Source organism: Hypanus sabinus, chromosome 1 (assembly GCF_030144855.1).
Source record: "Hypanus sabinus isolate sHypSab1 chromosome 1, sHypSab1.hap1, whole genome shotgun sequence".
Taxonomy (NCBI): Eukaryota; Metazoa; Chordata; class Chondrichthyes; order Myliobatiformes; family Dasyatidae; genus Hypanus; species Hypanus sabinus.
The window spans coordinates 65,980,522-66,004,727 of record NC_082706.1 but is presented as its reverse complement, the minus strand read 5'-3'; positions in this window follow the sequence as shown (position 1 = coordinate 66,004,727).

Here is a 24,206-nt window from a genome sequence, read left to right as displayed (position 1 = left end):
GTCATTAAACAGGGAGAGAATCGAACAGAACTTGTATAAGTCGAGACTATTTCCCAGGTCCCTTATAAACCCTTCTGTCCTCAAACAGGGACAGTATCGACCAGAACTTTTATAACTCGAGTCTGTTCCTCAGGTCCCTTATAAACCCTTCTGTCCTCAAACAGGGACAGGATCGACCAGAACTTGTATAACTCGAGTCTGTTCCACAACCGAGCTTATAAATCCCTCTGTCTTCAAACAGGGACAGGATCGACCAGAACTTGTATACCTCGAGTCTGTTCCTAGGGTCCCTTATAAACCCTTATGTCCTCAAACAGGGACTGGATCGAACAGAACTTGTATAACTCCAGTCTGTTCCACTGGTCCCTTATAAACACTTCTGTCCTCAAACAGGGACAGGATCGACCGTAACCAGTACAAGTCGAGTCTGTTCCTCAGGTCCCTTATAAACCCTTCTGTCCTCAAACAGGGACAGGATCGACCAGAACCTGTATAACTCGAGTCTATTTCCCAGGTCCCTTATAAACCCTTCTGTCCTCAAACAGGGACAGTATCGAACATAACTTGTATATCTCGAGTCGGTTCCTCAGGTCCCTTATAAACTGTTCTGTCCTCAAACAGGGACAGGATTGACCAGAACTTGTATAACTTGAGTCTGTTCCACAACCTAGCTTATAAATCCCTCTGTCTTCAAACAGGGACAGGATCGACCAGAACTTGTATACCTCGAATCTGTTCCTAGGGTCCCTTATAAACCCATTTGTCCTCAAACAGGGACTGGATCGAACAGAACTTGTATAACTCCAGTTTGTTCCTAGGGTCCCTTATAAACCCTTCTGTCCTCAAACAGGGACAGGATCGACCAGAACTTGTATAAGTCCAGTCTGCACAGAAGGTCCCTTATAAACCCTTCTGTCATTAAACAGTGACAGGATTGACCAGAACTTTTATAACTCGAGTCTGTTCCTCAGGTCCCTTATAAACCCTTCTGTCATTAAACAGGGAGAGGATCAAACAGAACTTGTATAAGTCGAGACTATTTCCCAGGTCCGTTATAAACCCTTCTGTCCTCAAACAGGGACAGGATCGACCAGAACTTATATAAGTCGAGTCTGCACAGAGAGTCCCTTATAAACCCTTCTGTCCTCAAACAGGGACAGGATCGAACAGAACTTGTATAACTCCAGTCTGTTCCTCAGGTCCCTTATAAACCCTTCTGTCCTAAAACAGGGACAGGATCGACCAGAACTTGTATAACTCGAGTCTGTTCCTCAGGTCCCTTATAAACCCTTCTGTCATCAAACAGGAAGAGGATTGTCCAGAAGTTGTATAACTCGAGCCTTTTCCTCTGGTCCCTTATAAACCCTTTTGTCCTCAAACAGGGACTGGATCGAACAGAACTTGTATAACTCGAGTCGGTTCCTCAGGTCCCTTATAAACTGTTCTGTCCTGAAACTGGGACAGGATCGACCAGAACTTGTATAACTCCAGACTATTTCCCAGGTCCCTTATAAACCCTTTTGTCCTCAAAGAGGGACTGGATCGAACAGAACTTGTAAAACTCCAGTCTGTTCCTCAGGTCCCTTATAAACACTTCTGTCCTCAAACAGGGTCAGGATCAACCAGAACTTGTATAACTCGAGTCGGTTCCTCAGGTCTCTTATCGACCCTTTTGTCCTCAAACAGGGACAGGATCGACCAGAATTTGTGTAACTCCAGTCTATTTCCCAGGTCCCTTATAAACCCTTTTGTCCTCAAAGAGGGACTGGATCGAACAGAACTTGTAAAACTCCAGTCTGTTCCTCAGGTCCCTTATAAACACTTCTGTCCTCAAACAGGGTCAGGATCAACCAGAACTTGTATAACTCGAGTCGGTTCCTCAGGTCTCTTATAAACTGTTCTGTCCTCAAACAGGGACAGGATCGACCAGAACCTGTATAACTCGAGTCTATTTCCCAGGTCCCTTATAAACCCTTCTGTCCTCAAACAGGGACAGTATCGAACATAACTTGTATATCTCGAGTCGGTTCCTCAGGTCCCTTATACACTGTTCTGTCCTCAAACAGGGACAGGATTGACCAGAACTTGTATAACTCGAGTCTGTTCCACAACCTAGCTTATAAATCCCTCTGTCTTCAAACAGGGACAGGATCGACCAGAACTTGTATACCTCGAATCTGTTCCTAGGGTCCCTTATAAACCCATTTGTCCTCAAACAGGGACTGGATCGAACAGAACTTGTATAACTCCAGTTTGTTCCTAGGGTCCCTTATAAACCCTTCTGTCCTCAAACAGGGACAGGATCGACCAGAACTTGTATAAGTCCAGTCTGCACAGAAGGTCCCTTATAAACCCTTCTGTCATTAAACAGTGACAGGATTGACCAGAACTTTTATAACTCGAGTCTGTTCCTCAGGTCCCTTATAAACCCTTCTGTCATTAAACAGGGAGAGGATCGAACAGAACTTGTATAAGTCGAGACTATTTCCCAGGTCCGTTATAAACCCTTCTGTCCTCAAACAGGGACAGGATCGACCAGAACTTATATAAGTCGAGTCTGCACAGAGAGTCCCTTATAAACCCTTCTGTCCTCAAACAGGGACAGGATCGAACAGAACTTGTATAACTCCAGTATGTTCCTCAGGTCCCTTATAAACCCTTCTGTCCTAAAACAGGGACAGGATCGACCAGAACTTGTATAACTCGAGTCTGTTCCTCAGGTCCCTTATAAACCCTTCTGTCATCAAACAGGAAGAGGATTGTCCAGAACTTGTATAACTCGAGCCTGTTCCTCTGGTCCCTTATAAACCCTTTTGTCCTCAAACAGGGACTGGATCGAACAGAACTTGTATAACTCGAGTCGGTTCCTCAGGTCCCTTATAAACTGTTCTGTCCTGAAACTGGGACAGGATCGACCAGAACTTGTATAACTCGAGTCTGTTCCTCAGGTCTCTTATATTCACTTCTGTCCTCAAACAGGGACAGGATCGACCAGAACTTGTATAACTCCAGACTATTTCCCAGGTCCCTTATAAACCCTTTTGTCCTCAAAGAGGGACTGGATCGAACAGAACTTGTAAAACTCCAGTCTGTTCCTCAGGTCCCTTATAAACACTTCTGTCCTCAAACAGGGTCAGGATCAACCAGAACTTGTATAACTCGAGTCGGTTCCTCAGGTCTCTTATCGACCCTTTTGTCCTCAAACAGGGACAGGATCGACCAGAATTTGTGTAACTCCAGTCTATTTCCCAGGTCCCTTATAAACCCTTTTGTCCTCAAAGAGGGACTGGATCGAACAGAACTTGTAAAACTCCAGTCTGTTCCTCAGGTCCCTTATAAACACTTCTGTCCTCAAACAGGGTCAGGATCAACCAGAACTTGTATAACTCGAGTCGGTTCCTCAGGTCTCTTATAAACTGTTCTGTCCTCAAACAGGGACAGGATCGACCAGAACTTGTATAAGACGAGTCTGCACAGAAGGTCCCTTATAAACCCTTCTGTCGTCAAACAGGGGCAGGATCGAACAGAACTTGTATAACTCCAGTCTGATCCTCAGCTCCCTTATAAACCCTTCTGTCCTCAAACAGGGACAGGATCGACCAGAACTTGTATAACTCGAGTCTGTTCCACAACCGAGCTTATAAATCCCTCTGTCTTCAAACAGGGACAGGATCGACCAGAACTTGTATACCTCGAGTCTGTTCCTAGGGTCCCTTATAAACCCTTATGTCCTCAAACAGGGGCAGGATCGAACAGAACTTTTATAACTCGAGTCTGTTCCTCAGGTCCCTTATAAACCCTTCTGTCCTCAAACAGGGACAGGATCGACCAGAACTTGTATAACTCGAGTCTGTTCCACAACCGAGCTTATAAATCCCTCTGTCTTCAAACAGGGACAGGATCGACCAGAACTTGTATACCTCGAGTCTGTTCCTAGGGTCCCTTATAAACCCTTATGTCCTCAAACAGGGACTGGATCGAACAGAACTTGTATAACTCCAGTCTGTTCCACTGGTCCCTTATAAACACTTCTGTCCTCAAACAGGGACAGGATCGACCGTAACCAGTACAAGTCGAGTCTGTTCCTCAGGTCCCTTATAAACCCTTCTGTCCTCAAACAGGGACAGGATCGACCAGAACCTGTATAACTCGAGTCTATTTCCCAGGTCCCTTATAAACCCTTCTGTCCTCAAACAGGGACAGTATCGAACATAACTTGTATATCTCGAGTCGGTTCCTCAGGTCCCTTATAAACTGTTCTGTCCTCAAACAGGGACAGGATTGACCAGAACTTGTATAACTTGAGTCTGTTCCACAACCTAGCTTATAAATCCCTCTGTCTTCAAACAGGGACAGGATCGACCAGAACTTGTATACCTCGAATCTGTTCCTAGGGTCCCTTATAAACCCATTTGTCCTCAAACAGGGACTGGATCGAACAGAACTTGTATAACTCCAGTTTGTTCCTAGGGTCCCTTATAAACCCTTCTGTCCTCAAACAGGGACAGGATCGACCAGAACTTGTATAAGTCCAGTCTGCACAGAAGGTCCCTTATAAACCCTTCTGTCATTAAACAGTGACAGGATTGACCAGAACTTTTATAACTCGAGTCTGTTCCTCAGGTCCCTTATAAACCCTTCTGTCATTAAACAGGGAGAGGATCAAACAGAACTTGTATAAGTCGAGACTATTTCCCAGGTCCGTTATAAACCCTTCTGTCCTCAAACAGGGACAGGATCGACCAGAACTTATATAAGTCGAGTCTGCACAGAGAGTCCCTTATAAACCCTTCTGTCCTCAAACAGGGACAGGATCGAACAGAACTTGTATAACTCCAGTCTGTTCCTCAGGTCCCTTATAAACCCTTCTGTCCTAAAACAGGGACAGGATCGACCAGAACTTGTATAACTCGAGTCTGTTCCTCAGGTCCCTTATAAACCCTTCTGTCATCAAACAGGAAGAGGATTGTCCAGAAGTTGTATAACTCGAGCCTTTTCCTCTGGTCCCTTATAAACCCTTTTGTCCTCAAACAGGGACTGGATCGAACAGAACTTGTATAACTCGAGTCGGTTCCTCAGGTCCCTTATAAACTGTTCTGTCCTGAAACTGGGACAGGATCGACCAGAACTTGTATAACTCCAGACTATTTCCCAGGTCCCTTATAAACCCTTTTGTCCTCAAAGAGGGACTGGATCGAACAGAACTTGTAAAACTCCAGTCTGTTCCTCAGGTCCCTTATAAACACTTCTGTCCTCAAACAGGGTCAGGATCAACCAGAACTTGTATAACTCGAGTCGGTTCCTCAGGTCTCTTATCGACCCTTTTGTCCTCAAACAGGGACAGGATCGACCAGAATTTGTGTAACTCCAGTCTATTTCCCAGGTCCCTTATAAACCCTTTTGTCCTCAAAGAGGGACTGGATCGAACAGAACTTGTAAAACTCCAGTCTGTTCCTCAGGTCCCTTATAAACACTTCTGTCCTCAAACAGGGTCAGGATCAACCAGAACTTGTATAACTCGAGTCGGTTCCTCAGGTCTCTTATAAACTGTTCTGTCCTCAAACAGGGACAGGATCGACCAGAACCTGTATAACTCGAGTCTATTTCCCAGGTCCCTTATAAACCCTTCTGTCCTCAAACAGGGACAGTATCGAACATAACTTGTATATCTCGAGTCGGTTCCTCAGGTCCCTTATACACTGTTCTGTCCTCAAACAGGGACAGGATTGACCAGAACTTGTATAACTCGAGTCTGTTCCACAACCTAGCTTATAAATCCCTCTGTCTTCAAACAGGGACAGGATCGACCAGAACTTGTATACCTCGAATCTGTTCCTAGGGTCCCTTATAAACCCATTTGTCCTCAAACAGGGACTGGATCGAACAGAACTTGTATAACTCCAGTTTGTTCCTAGGGTCCCTTATAAACCCTTCTGTCCTCAAACAGGGACAGGATCGACCAGAACTTGTATAAGTCCAGTCTGCACAGAAGGTCCCTTATAAACCCTTCTGTCATTAAACAGTGACAGGATTGACCAGAACTTTTATAACTCGAGTCTGTTCCTCAGGTCCCTTATAAACCCTTCTGTCATTAAACAGGGAGAGGATCGAACAGAACTTGTATAAGTCGAGACTATTTCCCAGGTCCGTTATAAACCCTTCTGTCCTCAAACAGGGACAGGATCGACCAGAACTTATATAAGTCGAGTCTGCACAGAGAGTCCCTTATAAACCCTTCTGTCCTCAAACAGGGACAGGATCGAACAGAACTTGTATAACTCCAGTATGTTCCTCAGGTCCCTTATAAACCCTTCTGTCCTAAAACAGGGACAGGATCGACCAGAACTTGTATAACTCGAGTCTGTTCCTCAGGTCCCTTATAAACCCTTCTGTCATCAAACAGGAAGAGGATTGTCCAGAACTTGTATAACTCGAGCCTGTTCCTCTGGTCCCTTATAAACCCTTTTGTCCTCAAACAGGGACTGGATCGAACAGAACTTGTATAACTCGAGTCGGTTCCTCAGGTCCCTTATAAACTGTTCTGTCCTGAAACTGGGACAGGATCGACCAGAACTTGTATAACTCGAGTCTGTTCCTCAGGTCTCTTATATTCACTTCTGTCCTCAAACAGGGACAGGATCGACCAGAACTTGTATAACTCCAGACTATTTCCCAGGTCCCTTATAAACCCTTTTGTCCTCAAAGAGGGACTGGATCGAACAGAACTTGTAAAACTCCAGTCTGTTCCTCAGGTCCCTTATAAACACTTCTGTCCTCAAACAGGGTCAGGATCAACCAGAACTTGTATAACTCGAGTCGGTTCCTCAGGTCTCTTATCGACCCTTTTGTCCTCAAACAGGGACAGGATCGACCAGAATTTGTGTAACTCCAGTCTATTTCCCAGGTCCCTTATAAACCCTTTTGTCCTCAAAGAGGGACTGGATCGAACAGAACTTGTAAAACTCCAGTCTGTTCCTCAGGTCCCTTATAAACACTTCTGTCCTCAAACAGGGTCAGGATCAACCAGAACTTGTATAACTCGAGTCGGTTCCTCAGGTCTCTTATAAACTGTTCTGTCCTCAAACAGGGACAGGATCGACCAGAACTTGTATAAGACGAGTCTGCACAGAAGGTCCCTTATAAACCCTTCTGTCGTCAAACAGGGGCAGGATCGAACAGAACTTGTATAACTCCAGTCTGATCCTCAGCTCCCTTATAAACCCTTCTGTCCTCAAACAGGGACAGGATCGAACAGAACTTGTATAACTCCAGTCTGTTCCTCAGCTCCCTTATAAACTCTTCTGTCCTCAAACAGGGACTGGATCGAACAGAACTTGTATAACTCCAGTCTGTTCTACTGGTCCCTTATAAACACTTGTGTCCTCAAACAGTGACAGGATCGACCAGAGCTTGTATAACTCCAGTGTGTTCCTCAGGTCCCTTATAAACCCTTCTGTCCTCAAACAGTGACAGGATTGACCAGAACTTTTATAACTCGAGTCTGTTCCTCAGGTCCCTTATAAACCCTTCTGTCCTCAAACAGGGACTGGATCGACCAGAACTTGTATAAGTCTAGTCTGCACAGAGAGTCCCTTATAAACCCTTCTGTCCTCAAACAGGACAGGATCGACCAGAACTTGTAAAACTCAACTCTGCACAGCAGGTCCCTTATAAACCCTTCTGTCCTCAAACAGGGACAGGATCGACCAGAACTTGTATAACTCCAGACTGTTCCTCAGGTCCCTTATAAACCCTTCTGTCCTCAAACAGGGACAGGATAGACCAGAACTTGTATATCTCGAGTCGGTTCCTCAGGTCCCTTCTAAACTGTTCTGTCCTCAAACAGAGACAGGATCGACCTGAAGTTGTATAACTCGAGTCTGTTCCACAACCTAGTTTATAAATCCCTCTGTCTTCAAACAGGGACAGGATTGACCAGAACTTGTATAACCGGAGTCTGTTCCTCAGGTCCCTTATAAACCATTCTGTCCTCAAACAGGGACAGGATCGACCGGAACTTGTATAACTGGAGTCTGCACTGCAGGTCCCTTATAAAACCTTATGTTCTCAAACAGGGACAGGATCGACCAGAACTTGTAAAACTCGAGTCTGCACAGCAGGTCCCTGATAAACCCTTCGGTCCTCAAACAGGGACAGGATCGATCAGAACTTGTATAACTCCAGTCTGTTCCTCAGGTCCCTTATAAACTGTTCTGTCCTCAAACAGGGACAGGATTGACCAGAACTTGTATAACTCGAGTCTGTTACACAACCTAGCTTATAAATCCCTCTGTCTTCAAACAGGGACAGGATCGACCAGAACTTGTATACCTCGAGTCTGTTCCTAGGGTCCCTTATAAACCCTTTTGTCCTCAAACAGGGACTGGATCGAGCAGAACTTGTATAAGTCCAGTCTGCACAGAAGGTCCCTTATAAACCTTTCTATCCTCAAACAGGGACAGGATCGACCAGAGCTTGTATAACTCCAGTGTGTTCCTCAGGTCCCTTATAATCCCTTCTGTCCTCAAACAGGGACAGGATCGACCAGAACCTGTACAAGTCGAGTCTGTTCCTCAGGTCCCTTATAAACCTTTCTGTCCTCAAACAGGGACTGGATCGACCAGAACCTGTACAAGTCGAGCCTGTTCCTCAGGTCCCTTATAAACCCTTCTGTCCTCAAACAGGGACAGGATCGACCAGAACTTGTATAAGACGAGTCTGCACAGAAGATCCCTTATAAACTCTTCTGTCCTCAAACAGGGACAGGATCAACCAGAACTTGTATAACTCGAGTCGGTTCCTCAGGTCCCTTATAAACTGTTCTGTCCTCAAACAGGGACAGGATTGACCAGAGCTTGTATAACTCGAGTCTGTTCCACAACCTAGCTTATAAATCCCTCTGTCTTCAAACAGGGACAGGATCGACCAGAACTTGTATACCTCGAATCAGTTCCTAGGGTCCCTTATAAACCCTTTTGTCCTCAAACAGGGACTGGATCGAACAGAACTTGTATAACTCGAGTATGTTCCTCAGGTCCCTTATAAACCCTTCTGTCCTCAAACAGGGACAGGATCGACCAGAACTTGTATAAGTCCAGTCTGCACAGAAGGTCCCTTATAAACCCTTCTGTCCTCAAACAGTGACAGGATTGACCAGAACTTTTATAACTCGAGTCTGTTCCTCAGGTCCCTTATAAACCCTTCTGTCATTAAACAGGGAGAGGATCGAACAGAACTTGTATAAGTCGAGACTATTTCCCAGGTCCGTTATAAACCCTTCTGTCCTCAAACAGGGACAGGATCGACCAGAACTTATATAAGTCGAGTCTGCACAGAGAGTCCCTTATAAACCCTTCTGTCCTCAAACAGGGACAGGATCGAACAGAACTTGTATAACTCCAGTCTGTTCCTCAGGTCCCTTATAAACCCTTCTGTCCTAAAACATGGACAGGATCGACCAGAACTTGTATAACTCGAGTCTGTTCCTCAGGTCCCTTATAAACCCTTCTGTCATCAAACAGGAAGAGGATTGTCCAGAACTTGTATAACTCGAGCCTGTTCCTCTGGTCCCTTATAAACCCTTTTGTCCTCAAACAGGGACTGGATCGAACAGAACTTGTATAACTCGAGTCGGTTCCTCAGGTCCCTTATAAACTGTTCTGTCCTGAAACTGGGACAGGATCGACCAGAACTTGTATAACTCGAGTCTGTTCCTCAGGTCTCTTATATTCACTTCTGTCCTCAAACAGGGACAGGATCGACCAGAACTTGTATACCTCCAGTCTATTTCCCAGGTCCCTTATAAACCCTTTTGTCCTCAAAGAGGGACTGGATCGAACAGAACTTGTAAAACTCCAGTCTGTTCCTCAGGTCCCTTATAAACACTTCTGTCCTCAAACAGGGTCAGATTCAACCAGAACTTGTATAACTCGAGTCGGTTCCTCAGGTCTCTTATCGACCCTTTTGTCCTCAAACCGGGACAGGATCGACCAGAATTTGTGTAACTCCAGTCTATTTCCCAGGTCCCTTATAAACCCTTTTGTCCTCAAACAGGGACTGGATTGACCAGAACTTTTATAACTCGAGTCTGTTCCTCAGGTCCCTTATAAACCCTTCTGTCATTAAACAGGGACAGGATCGACCAGAACTTGTATAAGTCCAGTCTGCACAGAAGGTCCCTTATAAACCCTTCTGTCCTCAAACAGTGACAGGATTGACCAGAACTTTTATAACTCGAGTCTGTTCCTCAGGTCCCTTATAAACCCTTCTGTCATTAAACAGGGAGAGGATCGAACAGAACTTGTATAAGTCGAGACTATTTCCCAGGTCCCTTATAAACCCTTCTGTCCTCAAACAGGGACAGGATAGAACAGAACTTGTATAACTGCAGTCTGTTCCTCAGGTCCCTTATAAACCCTTCTGTCATTAAACAGGGAGAGGATCGAACAGAACTTGTATAAGTCGAGACAATTTCCCAGGTCCCTTATAAACCCTTCTGTCCTCAAACAGGGACAGGATCGACCAGAACTTGTAAAACTCGACTCTGCTCAGCAGGTCCCTTATAAACCCTTCTGTCCTCAAACAGGGACAGGATCGACCAGAACTTGTATAAGTCCAGTCTGCACAGAAGGTCCCTTATAAACCCTTCTGTCCTCAAACAGTGACAGGATTGACCAGAACTTTTATAACTCGAGTCTGTTCCTCAGGTCCCTTATAAACCCTTCTGTCATTAAACAGGGAGAGGATCGAACAGAACTTGTATAAGTCGAGACTATTTCCCAGGTCCCTTATAAACCCTTCTGTCCTCAAACAGGGACAGGATCGACCAGAACTTGTATAACTCGAGTCTGTTCCTCAGGTCCCTTATAAACCCTTCTGTCCTCAAACAGCGACAGGATCGACCAGAACTTATATAAGTCGAGTCTGCACAGAGTGTCCCTTATAAACCCTTCTGTCCTCAAACAGGGACAGGATAGAACAGAACTTGTATAACTGCAGTCTGTTCCTCAGGTCCCTTATAAACCCTTCTGTCATTAAACAGGGAGAGGATCGAACAGAACTTGTATAAGTCGAGACTATTTCCCAGGTCCCTTATAAACCCTTCTGTCCTCAAACAGGGACAGGTTCGACCAGAACTTGTATAACTCGAGTCTGTTCCTCAGGTCCCTTATAAACCCTTCTGTCCTCAAACAGGGACAGGATCGACCAGAACTTATATAAGTCGAGTCTGCACAGAGTGTCCCTTATAAACCCTTCTGTCCTCAAACAGGGACAGGATAGAACAGAACTTGTATAACTGCAGTCTGTTCCTCAGGTCCCTTATAAACTGTTCTGTCCTCAAACAGGTACTGGATCGACCAGAACTTGTATAAGTCGAGTCTGCACAGAAGGTCCCTTATGAACCCTTCGGTCATCAAACAGGGACAGGATTGACCAGAACTTGTATAACTCGAGTCAGCACAGCTGGACCCTTATAAACCCTTCTGTCCTCAAACAGTGACAGGATCGACCAGAACTTGTAAAACTCCAGTCTGTTCCTCAGTTCCCTTATAAACTCTTCTGTCCTCAAACAGGGTCAGGATCAACCAGAACTTGTATAACTCGAGTCGGTTCCTCAGGTCTCTTATAAATTGTTCTGTCCTCAAACAGGGACAGGATCGACCAGAACTTGTATAAGACGAGTCTGCACAGAAGGTCCCTTATAAACCCTTCTGTCGTCAAACAGGGACAGGATCGAACAGAACTTGTATAACTCCAGTCTATTCCACTGGTCCCTTATAAACACTTGTGTCCTCAAACAGGGACAGGATCGACCAGAGCTTGTATAACTCCAGTGTGTTCCTCAGGTCCCTTATAAACCCTTCTGTCCTCAAACAGTGACAGGATTGACCAGAACTTTTATAACTCGAGTCTGTTCCTCAGGTCCCTTATAAAACCCTCTGTCCTCAAACAGGGACTGGATCGACCAGAACTTGTAAAACTCGAGTCTGCACAGCAGGTCCCTTGTAAACCCTTCTGTCCTCAAACAGGGACAGGATCGACCAGAACTTGTATAACTCCAGACTGTTCCTCAGGTCCCTTATAAACCCTTCTGTCCTCAAACAGGGACAGGATAGACCAGAACTTGTATATCTCGAGTCGGTTCCTCAGGTCCCTTCTAAACTGTTCTGTCCTCAAACAGAGACAGGATCGACCAGAAGTTGTATAACTCGAGTCTGTTCCACAACCTAGTTTATAAATCCCTCTGTCTTCAAACAGGGACAGGATTGACCAGAACTTGTATAACCGGAGTCTGTTCCTCAGGTCCCTTATAAACCATTCTGTCCTCAAACAGGGACAGGATCGACCGGAACTTGTATAACTGGAGTCTGCACTGCAGGTCCCTTATAAAACCTTATGTTCTCAAACAGGGAAAGGATCGACCAGAACTTGTAAAACTCGAGTCTGCACAGCAGGTCCCTGATAAACCCTTCGGTCCTCAAACAGGGACAGGATCGATCAGAACTTGTATAACTCCAGTCTGTTCCTCAGGTCCCTTATAAACTGTTCTGTCCTCAAACAGGGACAGGATTGACCAGAACTTGTATAACTCGAGTCTGTTACACAACCTAGCTTATAAATCCCTCTGTCTTCAAACAGGGACAGGATCGACCAGAACTTGTATACCTCGAGTCTGTTCCTAGGGTCCCTTATAAACCCTTCTGTCCTCAAACAGGGACAGGATCGACCAGAACTTGTAAAACTCGACTCTGCTCAGCAGGTCCCTTATAAACACTTCTGTCCTCAAACAGGGACAGGATCGACCAGAACTTGTATAAGTCCAGTCTGCACAGAGGGTCCCTTATAAACCCTTCTGTCCTCAAACAGTGACAGGATTGACCAGAACTTTTATAACTCGAGTCTGTTCCTCAGGTCCCTTATAAACCCTTCTGTCATTAAACAGGGAGAGGATCGAACAGAACTTGAATAAGTCGAGACTATTTCCCAGGTCCCTTATAAACCCTTCTGTCCTCAAACAGGGACAGGATCGACCAGAACTTGTATAACTCGAGTCTGTTCCTCAGGTCCCTTATAAACCCTTCTGTCCTCAAACAGCGACAGGATCGACCAGAACTTGTATAAGTCCAGTCTGCACAGAAGGTCCCTTATAAACCCTTCTGTCCTCAAACAGTGACAGGATTGACCAGAACTTTTATAACTCGAGTCTGTTCCTCAGGTCCCTTATAAACCCTTCTGTCATTAAACAGGGAGAGGATCGAACAGAACTTGTATAAGTCGAGACTATTTCCCAGGTCCCTTATAATCCCTTCTGTCCTCAAACAGGGACAGGATCGACCAGAACTTGTATAACTCAAGTCTGTTCCTCAGGTCCCTTATAAACCCTTCTGTCCTCAAACAGCGACAGGATCGACCAGAACTTATATAAGTCGAGTCTGCACAGAGTGTCCCTTATAAACCCTTCTGTCCTCAAACAGGGACAGGATAGAACAGAACTTGTATAACTGCAGTCTGTTCCTCAGGTCCCTTATAAACCCTTCTGTCATTAAACAGGGAGAGGATCGAACAGAACTTGTATAAGTCGAGACTATTTCCCAGGTCCCTTATAAACCCTTCTGTCCTCAAACAGGGACAGGTTCGACCAGAACTTGTATAACTCGAGTCTGTTCCTCAGGTCCCTTATAAACCCTTCTGTCCTCAAACAGGGACAGGATCGACCAGAACTTATATAAGTCGAGTCTGCACAGAGTGTCCCTTATAAACCCTTCTGTCCTCAAACAGGGACAGGATAGAACAGAACTTGTATAACTGCAGTCTGTTCCTCAGGTCCCTTATAAACCGTTCTGTCCTCAAACAGGGACTGGATCGACCGGAACTTGTATAAGTCGAGTCTGCACAGAAGGTCCCTTATGAACCCTTCGGTCATCAAACAGGGACAGGATTGACAAGAACTTGTATAACTCGAGTCAGCACAGCTGGACCCTTATAAACCCTTCTGTCCTCAAACAGTGACAGGATTGACCAGAACTTTTATAACTCGAGCCTGTTCCCAGGTCCCTTATAAACCCTTCTGTCCTCAAACAGGGACAGGATCGAACAGAACTTGTATAACTCCAGTCTGTTCCACTGGTCCCTTATAAACACTTGTGTCCTCAAACAGGGACAGGATCGACCAGAGCTTGTATAACTCCAGTGTGTTCCTCAGGTCCCTTATAAACCCTTCTGTCCTCAAACAGTGACAGGATTGACCAGAACTTTTATAACTCGAGTCTGTTCCTCAGGTCCCTTATAAACCCCTCTGTCCTCAAACAGGGACTGGATCGACCAGAACTTGTATAAGTCTAGTCTGCACTGAGAGTCCCTTATAAACCCTTCTGTCCTCAAACAGGACAGGATCGACCAGAACTTGTAAGACTCAACTCTGCACAGCAGGTCCCTTATAAACGGTTCTGTCCTCAAACAGGGACTGGATCGACCAGAACTTGTAAAACTCGAGTCTGCACAGCAGGTCCCTTGTAAACCCTTTTGTCCTCAAACAGGGACAGGATCGACCAGAACTTGTATAACTCCAGACTGTTCCTCAGGTCCCTTATAAACCCTTCTGTCCTCAAACAGGGACAGGATAGACCAGAACTTGTAAAACTCGAGTCTGCACAGAATGTCCCTTATAAACCCTTCGGTCCTCAAACAGGGACAGGATCGATCAGAACTTGTATAACTCCAGTCTGTTCCTCAGGTCCCTTATAAACTGTTCTGTCCTCAAACAGGGACAGGATTGACCAGAACTTGTATAACTCGAGTCTGTTACACAACCTAGCTTATAAATCCCTCTGTCTTCAAACAGGGACAGGATCGACCAGAACTTGTATACCTCGAGTCTGTTCCTAGGGTCCCTTATAAACCCTTCTGTCCTCAAACAGGGACAGGATCGACCAGAACTTGTAAAACTCGACTCTGCTCAGCAGGTCCCTTATAAACCCTTCTGTCCTCCAGCAGGGACAGGATCGACCAGAACTTGTATAAGTCCAGTCTGCACAGAAGGTCCGTTATAAACCCTTCTGTCCTCAAACAGTGACAGGATTGACCAGAACTTTTATAACTCGAGTCTGTTCCTCAGGTCCCTTATAAACCCTTCTGTCATTAAACAGGGAGAGGATCGAACAGAACTTGAATAAGTCGAGACTATTTCCCAGGTCCCTTATAAACCCTTCTGTCCTCAAACAGGGACAGGATCGACCAGAACTTGTATAACTCGAGTCTGTTCCTCAGGTCCCTTATAAACCCTTCTGTCCTCAAACAGCGACAGGATCAACCAGAACTTATATAAGTCGAGTCTGCACAGAGTGTCCCTTATAAACCCTTCTGTCCTCAAACAGGGACAGGATAGAACAGAACTTGTATAACTGCAGTCTGTTCCTCAGGTCCCTTATAAACCCTTCTGTCATTAAACAGGGAGAGGATCGAACAGAACTTGTATAAGTCGAGACTATTTCCCAGGTCCCTTATAAACCCTTCTGTCCTCAAACAGGGACAGGATCGACCAGAACTTGTATAACTCGAGTATGTTCCTCAGGTCCCTTATAAACCCTTCTGTCCTCAAACAGGGACAGGATCGACCAGAACTTATATAAGTCGAGTCTGCACAGAGTGTCCCTTATAAACCCTTCTGTCCTCAAACAGGGACAGGATAGAACAGAACTTGTATAACTGCAGTCTGTTCCTCAGGTCCCTTATAAACCGTTCTGTCCTCAAACAGGGACTGGATCGACCAGAACTTGTATAAGTCTAGTTTCACAGAGAGTCCCTTATAAACCCTTCTGTCCTCAAACAGGACAGGATCGACCAGAACTTGTAAAACTCCAGTCTGTTCCTCAGGTCCCTTATAAACTCTTCTGTCCTCAAACAGGGTCAGGATCAACCAGAACTTGTATAACTCGAGTCGGTTCCTCAGGTCTCTTATAAATTGTTCTGTCCTCAAACAGGGACTGGATCGACCAGAACTTGTATAAGTCGAGTCTGCACAGAGAGTCCCTTATAAACCCTTCTGTCCTCAAACAGTGACAGGATTGACCAGAACTTTTATAACTCGAGTCTGTTCCTCAGGTCCCTTATAAACCCTTCTGTCATTAAACAGGGAGAGGATCGAACAGAACTTGTATAAGTCGAGACTATTTCCCAGGTCCCTTATAAACCCTTCTGTCCTCAAACAGGGACAGGATTGACCAGAACTTGTATAACTCGAGTCTGTTCCTCAGGTCCCTTATAAACCCTTCTGTCCTCAAACAGCGACAGGATCGACCAGAACTTATATAAGTCGAGTCTGCACAGAGTGTCCCTTATAAACCCTTCTGTCCTCAAACAGGGACAGGATAGAACAGAACTTGTATAACTGCAGTCTGTTCCCCAGGTCCCTTATAAACCCTTCTGTCATTAAACAGGGAGAGGATCGAACAGAACTTGTATAAGTCGAGACTATTTCCCAGGTCCCTTATAAACCCTTCTGTCCTCAAACAGGGACAGGATCGACCAGAACTTGTACAAGTCGAGCCTGTTCCTCAGGTCCCTTATAAACCCTTCTGTCCTCAAACAGGGACAGGATCGACCAGAACTTGTATAAGACGAGTCTGCACAGAAGATCCCTTATAAACTCTTCTGTCCTCAAACAGGGACAGGATCAACCAGAACTTGTATAACTCGAGACGGTTCCTCAGGTCCCTTATAAACTGTTCTGTCCTCAAACAGGGACAGGATCGACCAGAACTTTATAACTCCAGTCTATTTCCCAGGTCCCTTATAAACCCTTTTGTCCTCATACAGGGACTGGATCGAACAGAACTTGTATAACTCCAGTCTGTTCCTAAGGTCCCTTATAAACCCTTCTGTCCTCAAAGAGTGACAGGATAGACCAGAACTTGTATAACTCGAGTCTGTTCCCAGGACCCTTATAAACCCTTCTGTCCTGAAACATGGACTGGATCGACCAGAACTTGTATAAGTCGAGTCTGCACAGAGAGTCCCTTATAAACCCTTCTGTCCTCAAACAGGGACAGGATCGACCAGAACTTGTAAAACTCGACTCTGCTCAGCAGGTCCCTTATAAACCCTTCTGTCCTCAAACAGAGACAGGATCGACCAGAACTTGTATAAGTCCAGTCTGCACAGAAGGTCCCTTATAAACCCTTCTGTCCTCAAACAGTGAAAGGATTGACCAGAACTTTTATAACTCGAGTCTGTTCCTCAGGTCCCTTATAAACCCTTCTGTCATTAAACAGGGAGAGGATCGAACAGAACTTGTATAAGTCGAGACTATTTCCCAGGTCCCTTATAAACCCTTCTGTCCTCAAACAGGGACAGGATCGACCAGAACTTGTATAACTCGAGTCTGTTCCTCAGGTCCCTTATAAACCCTTCTGTCCTCAAACAGCGACAGGATCGACCAGAACTTATATAAGTCGAGTCTGCACAGAGTGTCCCTTATAAACCCTTCTGTCCTCAAACAGGGACAGGATAGAACAGAACTTGTATAACTGCAGTCTGTTCCTCAGGTCCCTTATAAACTGTTCTGTCCTCAAACAGGGACTGGATCGACCAGAACTTGTATAAGTCGAGTCTGCACAGAAGGTCCCTTATGAACCCTTCGGTCATCAAACAGGGACAGGATTGACCAGAACTTGTATAACTCGAGTCAGCACAGCTGGACCCTTATAAACCCTTCTGTCCTCAAACAGTGACAGGATTGACCAGAACTTTTATAACTCGAGCCTGTTCCCAGGTCCCTTATAAACCCTTCTGTCCTCAAACAGGGACTGGATCGACCAGAACTTGTATAAGTCGAGTCTGCACAGAGTGTCCCTTATAAACCCTTCTGTCCTCAAACAGGGACAGGATAGAACAGAACTTGTATAACTGCAGTCTGTTCCTCAGGTCCCTTATAAACCCTTCTGTCATTAAAGAGGGAGAGGATCGAACAGAACTTGTATAAGTCAAGACTATTTCCCAGGTCCCTTATAAACCCTTCTGTCCTCAAACAGGGACAGGTTCGACCAGAACTTGTATAACTCGAGTCTGTTCCTCAGGTCCCTTATAAACCCTTCTGTCCTCAAACAGGGACAGGATCGACCAGAACTTATATAAGTCGAGTCTGCACAGAGTGTCCCTTATAAACCCTTCTGTCCTCAAACAGGGACAGGATAGAACAGAACTTGTATAACTGCAGTCTGTTCCTCAGGTCCCTTATAAACCGTTCTGTCCTCAAACAGGGACTGGATCGACCAGAACTTGTATAAGTCGAGTCTGCACAGAAGGTCCCTTATGAACCCTTCGGTCATCAAACAGGGACAGGATTGACCAGAACTTGTATAACTCGAGTCAGCACAGCTGGACCCTTATAAACCCTTCTGTCCTCAAACAGTGACAGGATTGACCAGAACTTTTATAACTCGAGCCTGTTCCCAGGTCCCTTATAAACCCTTCTGTCCTCAAACAGGGACTGGATCGACCAGAACTTGTATAAGTCTAGTTTCACAGAGAGTCCCTTATAAACCATTCTGTCCTCAAACAGTACAGGATCGACCAGAACTTGTAAAACTCCAGTCTGTTCCTCAGGTCCCTTATAAACTCTTCTGTCCTCAAACAGGGTCAGGATCAACCAGAACTTGTATAACTCGAGTCGGTTCCTCAGGTCTCTTATAAATTGTTCTGTCCTCAAACAGGGACAGGATCGACCAGAACTTGTATAAGACGAGTCTGCACAGAAGGTCCCTTATAAACCCTTCTGTCGTCAAACAGGGACAGGATCGAACAGAACTTGTATAACTCCAGTCTGTTCCACTGGTCCCTTATAAACACTTGTGTCCTCAAACAGGGACAGGATCGACCAGAGCTTGTATAACTCCAGTGTGTTCCTCAGGTCCCTTATAAACCCTTCTGTCCTCAAACAGTGACAGGATTGACCAGAACTTTTATAACTCGAGTCTGTTCCTCAGGTCCCTTATAAACCCCTCTGTCCTCAAACAGGGACTGGATCGACCAGAACTTGTATAAGTCTAGTCTGCACAGAGAGTCCCTTATAAACCCTTCTGTCCTCAAACAGGACAGGATCGACCAGAACTTGTAAAACTCAACTCTGCACAGCAGGTCCCTTATAAACGGTTCTGTCCTCAAACAGGGACTGGATCGACCAGAACTTGTAAAACTCGAGTCTGCACAGCAGGTCCCTTGTAAACCCTTCTGTCCTCAAACAGGGACAGGATCGACCAGAACTTGTATAACTCCAGACTGTTCCTCAGGTCCCTTATAAACCCTTCTGTCCTCAAACAGGGACAGGATAGACCAGAACTTGTATATCTCGAGTCGGTTCCTCAGGTCCCTTCTAAACTGTTCTGTCCTCAAACAGAGACAGGATCGACCAGAAGTTGTATAACTCGAGTCTGTTCCACAACCTAGTTTATAAATCCCTCTGTCTTCAAACAGGGACAGGATTGACCAGAACTTGTATAACCGGAGTCTGTTCCTCAGGTCCCTTATAAACCATTCTGTCCTCAAACAGGGACAGGATCGACCGGAACTTGTATAACTGGAGTCTGCACTGCAGGTCCCTTATAAAACCTTATGTTCTCAAACAGGGACAGGATCGACCAGAACTTGTAAAACTCGAGTCTGCACAGCAGGTCCCTGATAAACCCTTCGGTCCTCAAACAGGGACAGGATCGATCAGAACTTGTATAACTCCAGTCTGTTCCTCAGGTCCCTTATAAACTCTTCTGTCCTCAAACAGGGACAGGATTGACCAGAACTTGTATAATTCGAGTCTGTTACACAACCTAGCTTATAAATCCCTCTGTCTTCAAACAGGGACAGGATCGATCAGAACTTGTATACCTCGAGTCTGTTCCTAGGGTCCCTTATAAACCCTTCTGTCCTCAAACAGGGACAGGATCGACCAGAACTTGTAAAACTCGACTCTGCTCAGCAGGTCCCTTATAAACCCTTCTCTCCTCAAACAGGGACAGGATCGACCAGAACTTGTATAAGTCCAGTCTGCACAGAAGGTCCCTTATAAACCCTTCTGTCCTCAAACAGTGACAGGATTGACCAGAACTTTTATAACTCGAGTCTGTTCCTCAGGTCCCTTATAAACCCTTCTGTCATTAAACAGGGAGAGGATCGAACAGAACTTGTATAAGTCGAGACTATTTCCCAGGTCCCTTATAAACCCTTCTGTCCTCAAACAGGGACAGGATCGACCAGAACTTGTATAACTCTAGTCTGTTCCTCAGGTCCCTTATAAACCCTTCTGTCCTCAAACAGCGACAGGATCGACCAGAACTTATATAAGTCGAGTCTGCACAGAGTGTCCCTTATAAACCCTTCTGTCCTCAAACAGGGACAGGATAGAACAGAACTTGTATAACTGCAGTCTGTTCCTCAGGTCCCTTATAAACCCTTCTGTCATTAAACAGGGAGAGGATCGAACAGAACTTGTATAAGTCGAGACTATTTCCCAGGTCCCTTATAAACCCTTCTGTCCTCAAACAGGGACAGGATCGACCAGAACTTGTATAACTCGAGTATGTTCCTCAGGTCCCTTATAAACCCTTCTGTCCTCAAACAGGGACAGGATCGACCAGAACTTATATAAGTCGAGTCTGCACAGAGTGTCCCTTATAAACCCTTCTGTCCTCAAACAGGGACAGGATAGAACAGAACTTGTATAACTGCAGTCTGTTCCTCAGGTCCCTTATAAACCGTTCTGTCCTCAAACAGGGACTGGATCGACCAGAACTTGTATAAGTCGAGTCTGCACAGAAGGTCCCTTATGAACCCTTCGGTCATCAAACAGGGACAGGATTGACCAGAACTTGTATAACTCGAGTCAGCACAGCTGGACACTTATAAACCCTTCTGTCCTCAAACAGTGACAGGATTGACCAGAACTTTTATAACTCGAGCCTGTTCCCAGGTCCCTTATAAACCCTTCTGTCCTCAAACAGGGACTGGATCGAACAGAACTAGTATAAGTCTAGTTTCACAGAGAGTCCCTTATAAACCCTTCTGTCCTCAAACAGGACAGGATTGACCAGAACTTGTAAAACACCAGTCTGTTCCTCAGGTCCCTTATAAACTCTTCTGTCCTCAAACAGGGTCAGGATCAACCAGAACTTGTATAACTCGAGTCGGTTCCTCAGGTCTCTTATAAATTGTTCTGTCCTCAAACAGGGACAGGATCGACCAGAACTTGTATAAGACGAGTCTGCACAGAAGGTCCCTTATAAACCCTTCTGTCGTCAAACAGGGACAGGATCGACCAGAACTTGTATAACTCCAGTCTGTTCCACTGGTCCCTTATAAACACTTGTGTCCTCAAACAGGGACAGGATCGACCAGAGCTTGTATAACTCCAGTGTGTTCCTCAGGTCCCTTATAAACCCTTCTGTCCTCAAACAGTGACAGGATTGACCAGAACTTTTATAACTCGAGTCTGTTCCTCAGGTCCCTTATAAACCCTTCTGTCCTCAAACAGGGACTGGATCGACCAGAACTTGTATAAGTCTAGTCTGCACAGAGAGTCCCTTATAAACCCTTCTGTCCTCAAACAGGACAGGATCGACCAGAACTTGTAAAACTCAACTCTGCACAGCAGGTCCCTTATAAACGGTTCTGTCCTCAAACAGGGACTGGATCGACCAGAACTTGTAAAACTCGAGTCTGCACAGCAGGTCCCTTGTAAACCCTTCTGTCCTCAAACAGGGACAGGATCGACCAGAACTTGTATAACTCCAGACTGTTCCTCAGGTCCCTTATAAACCCTTCTGTCCTCAAACAGGGACAGGATAGACCAGAACTTGTATATCTCGAGTCGGTTCCTCAGGTCCCTTCTAAACTGTTCTGTCCTCAAACAGAGACAGGATCGACCAGAAGTTGTATAACTCGAGTCTGTTCCACAACCTAGTTTATAAATCCCTCTGTCTTCAAACAGGGACAGGATTGACCAGAACTTGTATAACCGGAGTCTGTTCCTCAGGTCCCTTATAAACCATTCTGTCCTCAAACAGGGACAGGATCGACCGGAACTTGTATAACTGGAGTCTGCACTGCAGGTCCCTTATAAAACCTTATGTTCTCAAACAGGGACAGGATCGACCAGAACTTGTAAAACTCCAGTCTGTTCCTCAGGTCCCTTATAAACTGTTCTGTCCTCAAACAGGGACAGGATTGACCAGAACTTGTATAACTCGAGTCTGTTACACAACCTAGCTTATAAATCCCTCTGTCTTCAAACAGGGACAGGATCGACCAGAACTTGTATACCTCGAGTCTGTTCCTAGGGTCCCTTATAAACCCTTTTGTCCTCAAACAGGGACTGGATCGACCAGAACTTGTATAAGTCCAGTCTGCACAGAAGGTCCCTTATAAACCTTTCTATCCTCAAACAGGGACAGGATCGACCAGAGCTTGTATAACTCCAGTGTGTTCCTCAGGTCCCTTATAATCCCTTCTGTCCTCAAACAGGGACAGGATCGACCAGAACCTGTACAAGTCGAGTCTGTTCCTCAGGTCCCTTATAAACCTTTCTGTCCTCAAACAGGGACTGGATCGACCAGAACCTGTACAAGTCGAGTCTGTTCCTCAGGTCCCTTATAAACCCTTCTGTCCTCAAACAGGGACAGGATCGACCAGAACTTGTAAAACTCGACTCAGCTCAGCAGGTCCCTTATAAACCCTTCTGTCCTCAAACAGGGACAGGATCGACCAGAACTTGTATAAGTCCAGTCTGCACAGAAGGTCCCTTATAAACCCTTCTGTCCTCAAACAGTGACAGGATTGACCAGAACTTTTATAACTCAAGTCTGTTCCTCAGGTCCCTTATAAACCCTTCTGTCATTAAACAGGGAGAGGATCGAACAGAACTTGTATAAGTCGAGACTATTTCCCAGGTCCCTTATAAACCCTTCTGTCCTCAAACAGGGACAGGATCGACCAGAACTTGTATAACTCGAGTCTGTTCCTCAGGTCCCTTATAAACCCTTCTGTCCTCAAACAGGGACAGGATCGACCAGAACTTATATAAGTCGAGTCTGCACAGAGTGTCCCTTATAAACCCTTCTGTCCTCAAACAGGGACAGGATAGAACAGAACTTGTATAACTGCAGTCTGTTCCTCAGGTCCCTTATAAACCCTTCTGTCATTAAACAGGGAGAGGATCGAACAGAACTTGTATAAGTCGAGACTATTTCCCAGGTCCCTTATAAACCCTTCTGTCCTCAAACAGGGACAGGATCGACCAGAACTTGTATAACTCGAGTCTGTTCCTCAGGTCCCTTATAAACCCTTCTGTCCACAAACAGGGACAGGATCGACCAGAACTTATATAAGTCGAGTCTGCACAGAGTGTCCCTTATAAACCCTTCTGTCCTCAAACAGGGACAGGATAGAACAGAACTTGTATAACTGCAGTCTGTTCCTCAGGTCCCTTATAAACCGTTCTGTCCTCAAACAGGGACTGGATCGACCAGAACTTGTATAAGTTGAGTCTGCACAGAAGGTCCCTTATGAACCCTTCGGTCATCAAACAGGGACAGGATTGACCAGAACTTGTATAACTCGAGTCAGCACAGCTGGACCCTTATAAACCCTTCTGTCCTCAAACAGTGACATGATTGACCAGAACTTTTATAACTCGAGCCTGTTCCCAGGTCCCTTATAAACCCTTCATCCTCAAACAGGGACTGGATCGACCAGAACTTGTATAAGTCTAGTTTCACAGAGAGTCCCTTATAAACCCTTCTGTCCTCAAACAGGACAGGATCGACCAGAACTTGTAAAACTCAACTCTGCACAGCAGGTCCCTTATAAACACTTCTGTCCTCAAACAGGGACAGGATTGACCAGAACTTGTATAACTCGAGTCTGTTACACAACCTAGCTTATAAATCCCTCTGTCTTCAAACAGGGACAGGATCGACCAGAACTTGTATACCTCGAGTCTGTTCCTAAGGTCCCTTATAAACCCTTTTGTCCTCAAACAGGGACTGGATCGACCAGAACTTGTATAAGTCCAGTCTGCACAGAAGGTCCCTTATAAACCTTTCTATCCTCAAACAGGGACAGGATCGACCAGAGCTTGTATAACTCCAGTGTGTTCCTCAGGTCCCTTATAATCCCTTCTGTCCTCAAACAGGGACAGGATCTACCAGAACCTGTACAAG